The 7,878-nt window shown below is 37.0% G+C and overlaps 1 non-coding gene across 1 annotated transcript; it reads right to left on the bottom strand.

The window, feature by feature from the left end:
- Positions 1–4,085: 4,085 nt before the first annotated feature.
- Positions 4,086–4,189, bottom strand: LOC147475795 (small nucleolar RNA R71). The gene has a single exon (XR_015209976.1). It is a non-coding gene; the product is annotated as a small nucleolar RNA R71 (small nucleolar RNA).
- Between the last annotated feature and the right edge of the window lie 3,689 nt (positions 4,190–7,878).

Below are 7,878 nucleotides of genomic sequence, written 5' to 3'. Positions count from 1 at the left end.
AAAGTCAAAGTCAACGTGGGCAAAAATAGAATAAAAAGTCAATAGAATTTCCGCAGGCCGTATCTTTGAACTCAGACCTTGGAATTGGGCCTACTATATGTCAAAACAGCCGACTCGGAAAGAGCTTTCTAATGGTCTAGGCCTTCACCCAATCAGAAGAGGAAAATTAGACAAAAAAACTATTACAATAATTTCCTACAGAGAATATCTTTTTAGACATATGTAATTAGGTTTTGGGCTTGATTTCATGGCCTAAAACATGGCTCCAAAGCCCATCTAGCCCTCTCCTATATAAAGAGGACTAAGGCATAACTCAATATACTTAATTAGATACTTAGTTTTAGTTTTTAGAATAATTCTCTCCTAGTTTTTACCTAGGTTTTAATTCATATAACTCTTTCATTAGTTTTAAGTTAGTTGATTATTCAATACTTAGTCTTTAATATAGCTTTAAATTCTTAGACTCTCTTCCATTAGATTAATAAAAGCCAAGTTATTGTTATTATAATGTCTTCTTCTTATTCTTCTATTAATAATAGTCTAATGAATTCTAGTTAAACCTCCATTAGAGGGATTTGATGAAGACTTTGATCTGTTAGTTAGAATTATTGCTTATTTAAGAGTTTTACTCTAGTAGGTTAGTTTATTCACCACGAGAATGGGTTAAACTTCCTCACATGCTAATTATTAGTTGGTAGAAATTGCCATGAATAATTATGGATCAAATACTTAATCTTTAGTGGTTAGGATTGCAATAATCTACACTAGCATATTACAAATTTATCTAAGTGAAACCAAATCCCCCTAATTCCTTCTTCCCATTTAAAATTTTCATATTAAATTGCTTTAGTCTAAACTAGATCATTAAACCTTCGAAATTAGTTAAATTTTATCATATTAGTATAATTACAATCCATTACTCTCACTGATTTTGTTAGAATTGATTAAACTAGAGAAACCTTACATCTAAGAAACCTTACGACACCTTTTAGTTTTACTTATTCATAACATAATTAGTTAAGAGTAGGTAAAACTATAGTTTTTACATTTATCAAATGGCGTCGCTACCATCTTAGTTAATTTTAGATTCGTTTTCCCTCGTATTTTTTATCCTACCAAAATCCGATTAAACCCACCCACCCTTGTTTGGTTCTAACTGTGTTTGTTTGGTTTAGAAAATAATTTTTTTCAAAAAACTACCTTGAGTCCGCCAGCGCCCTAAGTACTCTATTACGGAAGCGCACCCGCCCGAAAGTTACTAGAATTCGTGTCAAGCAAGAGCGCGCCCGCACCCCTTCTGACGAAAGCTCGATTTTCACAGGTTAGTTCAAACTTTCGTTTTGTTCAAGTTATTCAATGTTTCCACCTTCTTAAATACACTGAGATTGTGTATACAAGACACTATCCAAACGCGTAGTGATAAGAGCCCAAAACTGTAGTTTTAACCCTGTAACAGTCATACTATTAGACCAATTATGTGAGTAATAATTAAGAGTTAACACTGATTACGTATTTTTATGCATTTCAGGCTTCAAAGTCCATTATGTGCAGAAATGTGCCACTTTAGCGAGATAAAGGAGCAAAGGTTGGTTACTAAGGAGTTTCGTGATTAAAGGCCAAGATTCAAGAAAACAAAGCCTTTCTAAAGCCCGGTCAAAAGCTGAAAAAAGTCGGGCGTAAAACAAAGACACAAGTCAGCAGAACTTCTGAAGGCCATATCTTTGGACTCAGACCTCGGAATGGGGCCTACCTTATGTCAAAACGACCGGCTCGGAAAGAAATTTCCAATGGTTTAAGCCTTGATCCAATCAGAGGAGCATAAATGGACGAAAAGTCTGTTGAAGCCAACTGCAGCTGAAGAGGCCTTTTTGGACTGAAAGAATTGGGTTTTGGGCCTGATTCTCTGGCCCAAAACATGGCTCCAAGCCCATGCACGATTTTTGGATCTAAAAGTATAAAAACCAAAGCTTAACTTTTTGTTAATGGTAGCTAATTAGACCTAAAACTATAGATAATTATAGATCTAGTTTTCATGTAATAAAATTAAGTTTAGTTTAAATTCAATTCTTGTTTTAGATTAAAATCTTAGAATCATTATTCTTAATTAGTTTGATTAATAAAATAGCTAGTTTGTCAATTTCGATTCTTGTCATTTACAATTGTGTAGATCTAATTTCCCTTATTACGTAGATAGATAGACTTAGATTAGTTAGATTATTAATTTAGTATTTGAATCATTGTTTTATTATTCATTAGATTAATAAAATAGTGTTCTCCATAAGTTAGTTTCATTTCCATTAATTGTTTAGTTTCAATTCGTAGATTCAATTAATTGTCATTATTAGTTTTGATTCAATTATTGCATTAGTAGTTTTGAATTGAGTTTAAACAAGCAAAGTTTCAATCTTTATATCATGTCTTGTTTGAATTCCTTTGGGAATGATAGCGTGATGATTCTCGGCTAAACCCCCATTAGAAGGGGTTGAGAAGCCTTGATGAAAGCTTGATTCCGATTATCGTAGAGTCGTCATAATTTCTTTTCCACTCTAGAAATGATTAGTTCACCATGAGAATGGGTGTAATCGTTCACAAGCTAGTTATGAATTGGTAGAAATGCCATGTGTAATTAGGGATTAGGAGTAACCAGATTGTTCTGCGAAGCAGTTCAATTCGGATTACGACGATTCATCGTTAGTAGGATTAAGTCGAGTTAAGGTGGAATCAACCCCCCTCTAACTCCTTATCGTAGAATCGACGTAGCATTCTCATAGTTGTTCTAATAGTCGACTAGTTGCATCTTGTGGGTAGTTGCATCGTAGTCTAGTTGGCTTTTCGTAAATCTCTCATTAGACTTAGAGTAGATTACTTATACGTAGAGAACACAGCATGCGGAAGGACTAGGAGTGGAACGAATCATCTACTCCACTATATCTCATAGGATTGAGAGTAGAATCTTTGATAAAATATAGGAACATAAGATAGTTTAGTTTACTTACGTTTTGAGTTTCATCGTTCATTTCGTAGGTAAACTATCAATTTTATGTTTTATCAAATGGCGCCGCTGCCATCTTAGTTTCACTTTCGCATTGTTTTCGTAGTATAGGTACTTTTCTTAAAGTCCCATTAAACCCACCCACCCTTGTTTGATTCATACCGTGGTTGTCCGTTTCAGCATTGAAAAGTTCCGCGAAAAATATACGGGCGGAGACCGCAATCAAGCTTCAAAGCGACAGCGCTGCTGGAACCTTTGAGCACGAACCCCATCTCAAGCGACCCACCCTAAAAAACTGTAACTTGAACTTGAACTTACACTGACGACATTTCCAAAGTGAACGACCGCTGCGCTCTAAGCCGATTTTGCGGATTTCCACGGGTTTGATTCGAACCCGATTTTTCAAGTTTTTCGGTGTTCTAACTTGTTATATATACAACTAACACGTAAACAAGACGCTATTCATAAGCGAAGCAAGGGCCTTAATCAGGTATTCCTTTCTTCCATACCTCGCATCTCCTGTTAGAGGTTTATATTAGTATATCAGAATTGTTTGGAGTGTTGATGTGTTTAGCTAAATTTGGTCTTAGCCTTGTATGAGATTAAGGTCTGGTCGAACAAAAACACCAAACATAATTACACAACAACGTCAACAAACAATTCTATCTAGTATACCACCCATTGCACCTCTAGCTACTATTCCACATACTCTACCTGACACAATGCCCGATGAAGGAGAGACTCCTCTCTCGGACTTTTATAAAGCCTTGAGCGATAGCCCCAAATCTTGCATTGTTCTAGCAGACCTAGTGGGGGATTTCCGAATCCCCCCAAATATTTTTAATTTGTTACCCGTTTTTCACGGTTTAGACCATGAAAAACATTATCATTTATCGTAGGATTGAACAAGTCCTAACAACATTCCACCATCCTACGGTTGGTGAGGAACAAATTAAACTCGGGTATTCCCTTTCACCTTAGCCGATAAAGGCGTCTTGGTTAGCTGCCCAAACGCCTAATTACGTGGACTCATGGGCTAAACTTGTTCATTTGTTTATGGAACATTTTTACCCACCCCTAAAGGCCGGATGAGATGCTTTCCAAGATTTATTTCTTTCGACAAAATCCTCATGAATCATTTTCAGAGGCTTGGAATTGTTTCACCGATCTCCTTATAGAGTGTCCACATCATAACTTAGCAAAAGACACGTTAGTTCATGCCTTTTTCAAAGGACTTCTACACCACTATAAAGAAGTCCTAGACATAATGAATGGGGGTAGTTTCTTAAGCAAAGGAGCATCGGAGGCTTATAAATTTTTAGAGGATCAAACTAAGGGAAATAACAAACTGGGGGGTAGTGACGATATCCACCGCTCGCTAGTTCATCAAATCTGATTAAGGGCCGGTATGTTTGAAATTAAACACGATCCCGAGCTTAAAACTCTAATCGAATCACTCACTAAAAGGTAGGGCCTTTTCGTTCAATAAAAGCCTATCCCGTCATGAATGAAAATTCAAATCCATGTAGTTTCTATTGGAGCCACGAGTATCCCGACTTCCATCGTCTATATAGCCTATGAACAGGCTTGTTCCATTAATAGTGAACCTAACGCCCCTTGGAGACAAAATCCCAACCGGTTAGAGAAATAACCAACATGTCACACCTCCGTGGTACAATAATCAATATGTTAGGCCAACGCGACGGTTTTAATCAAGTTCCACCACGACAAGGGCGTGGTCGGGGTAATTTTAATAATTATAACAACCAAGTGCAACCTCGACAAGGTCAAGCACAAGGTCAAGGTAGTTATAATAATTATAATGCTAATAGAGGTATCGTTAGGTAAATAATAATTGTCAAAATCCACCCATAAATAATTCGCGAAATATTTCGGTCCACACCACCACGTGACTACTACACCCACACAACCGGATCGTCTTGACACCTTTATACAAGTGAGCCAAAAACTTTTCCAAACCATGGCTCAATCTAACCAACAGCTTCTACAATCCGTTAATAATTTAAGCCAACGGTTGGCCCAAGATAAAGCCCAACCCAAAGGTGTGTTTCAGTCACGCAATACCTAATCCTAAAACAACAAAACACGAGCCTTTGAGGTAACCGATAATACTAGTAATGAATATGAAAATGTAGGTGAGCTAAAGGCCATCACCACTCTCCGCTTCTGGCAGAGTGGTTGATAACAAAGTAACTATGCCTATAGTTACCCCACCAAGATCCCCTACACGCTATTTTACTAGATACGAAATAGAAACTGAAGAGCCTACTACTGTAGAGGTACCAGTTACAACACAACCTAAGAGACAGAAAGCCACGGTTAAACATCCAGGTGATACCATTACTAAATATAGACATAAACCACCGTTTCCACAAAAAATAGCCGTGTTAACTAGGGATACTAATTATGAGGAGATTAGGGACGTTTTCAAGAATCTAACTATAAACCTTCCCTTCCTCGAAGATATTAAAAAGCTACCACACCATGCTAAGTTTCTTAAGGAGTTATGTACTACTAGGCGTAAGACCAATATACCAAAAGGCGCCTTTTAATGAACAATTCCCAACTCTATCGAACATAATGGAATTGTTAAGTACAAAGACCGTCAGATCCCCTATCAGACAATGCACCTTAGGAGATTCTTATCTGACGACGGCGTTATTAGACACGGGGGCTAGTGTTAACTTACTCCCGTTTTATTTGTATAGACAAATAGGTCTAGGCGAGATGCAACCCACTAAAATGGCGTTGCAATTAGGCGATCGGTCTATTAAGTATCCTAAAGGGTGTGGTCGAAAATGTCTTTGGTAAAAATTCAGGATTTTTTACTATCCGGCTGATTTTGTCATCCTCGATCTGAGTCGCTAATGACTCGTCCCGATCATCTTAAGGCATCCTTTCACGGCAACTACCAATCGCGCTCATTAATTGCGCGATGGTTCGATGTCCATGTCTTTTGGCCATCTTTCTTTGTTGAAGTAAATGTTTTTAAAACAAAGACACATTTACCCGATTCGATCTATGGATGGAGAGGTTAGCATGATCGAGATTTGCTCGAGATTATTTCAACAACACGTTCCACGATAATCATATGCCCAAATTTCTTTCCTTTGGAAGTTCGGACTCAACATTTTCATCCCTATACTAGTCGATACACATATTACGGATGAGGATGAGATAGATGACTTTCTCAAAGATATAGAGGACTATCATAGTAACGTGGATATGACCAATCTAGATGAGGAATTGATGAGTTTCTTAGAGCGGTGATGATTCACCCTATCAAGAACTACTTTGCACAACATCCACCTCGACTCCCCTCCTTCCACCCTTCCAAAGGAATCTCGAGTTTGCACTTTCGATCCTTTTGTTTCTTTACGTGCTTCATAATTTTTTTAAATCCACCTAGTAAACAAATACTTCAGAAGAACAAAGCATTTGACACCTTCATTTTCAGACTTGAAACAGTCCCTACCTACACCATGAATGAGTTTTGTGCTAAACCCACATCCTCATTGTTTACATCCTTTCCTTTTACAACTTATCCATATCCACCATATTCTCCACAACCATTCACTTTTCCACACTTATTCACTAGAACACCCTCTCGTTCAAAAATGAAAAAGAATGTGCATACTAGGTTACGTTATAGGGTTATCCGACTTCGCTTTCATTTCACTAGGTTGCGTCATAGGAAATCTTGGTGCTTGATTGTGTTTGGATATGTTTTCTATGATATTTATTTATGGAATGATCCACAACTATTTCGGTTGTTGATATATGATAAACTGCATGTTCATACATATGTTAGATAAAGTCTCGAGTATCTGACTATAAATTATTCAATTTGTTGTGTTTGGTGCATTCTTTTCATTTCCAGATATTGGTGAGTGCACCATTAAGGTAACGGGCCCTCCCTATGGGTGTGTGGCTGTAAGTACGGATCCTAAGTCCACGTTTAACATAATTCCGTTTTCCACTCTTGCATGTTTTCTCGGATTTTTGAGTCATGTTTCTCTATTGGGTGAATTATGTCTTTCTTGCTTATTGTTTTTCATTATAAAAGTAAATATATATATATATATATATATATATATATATATATATATATATATATATATATATATATATATATATATATATATATATATAATAAAGAATAAACATAATCTAGGAAGTCTCGAATCGACTTTAAAAGACCCACTTAAAAAAAACACAAATTTTCTAAACTTTGTTGTAAAAAATTTGTTTGGGGGTGGGGTGTTCGTGTTTCCGTCCTATAATGTTTAGGTCCCATTAGAGTTGCTTAGGCCGTTTAATTGTATTTCGATTCGGGTTGACATAATCTATGAATTTAGAGTTCATTCGTTCGCATAACGTATGTCATGCACACACTTTGAGGCGTTTTCCACTATCTTATATGTCATCCACGGTCGGAATAGAGTGTTTTATGGATCATTGGATTGGAAATTCTCTCCTGATCATTTCCATATCTCATTCGCAAAAATCGGACCGGTAACGAAGCGGCAATATTAGTTTGAAGTGGCGCAAAAAATCGAAAAATTATAAAATTTCGAATTGGGCTTGGGCCCAACTCACGCGCACCTGCAGCGCACCCGCACCCTTGCTCCACACCAACAGTCGTCCTTCATCTTCTCAAACCGCCATTATCAAACAAAAACCAAAACTTCAAAACCTAAATCCAAAAATTAAAAAAGAAACCTAATTAAACCCACGCCCAGATTCAAATCAAGGTCAAATCTTCTCTAAAATCAAACCACCACCAAATCCACCAACTTACATCACCAAAAACCCACAAAAATTAAAAAAATTAAAAAATTTGTTGCTCCACCACCGCACCACCA

Source organism: Coptis chinensis, chromosome 9 (genome assembly GCF_015680905.1).
Source record: "Coptis chinensis isolate HL-2020 chromosome 9, ASM1568090v1, whole genome shotgun sequence".
Lineage (NCBI taxonomy): Eukaryota > Viridiplantae > Streptophyta > Magnoliopsida > Ranunculales > Ranunculaceae > Coptis > Coptis chinensis.
The sequence above is the reverse complement of the archived record's forward strand: the minus strand, read 5'-3'. Positions and strand labels throughout refer to the sequence as shown.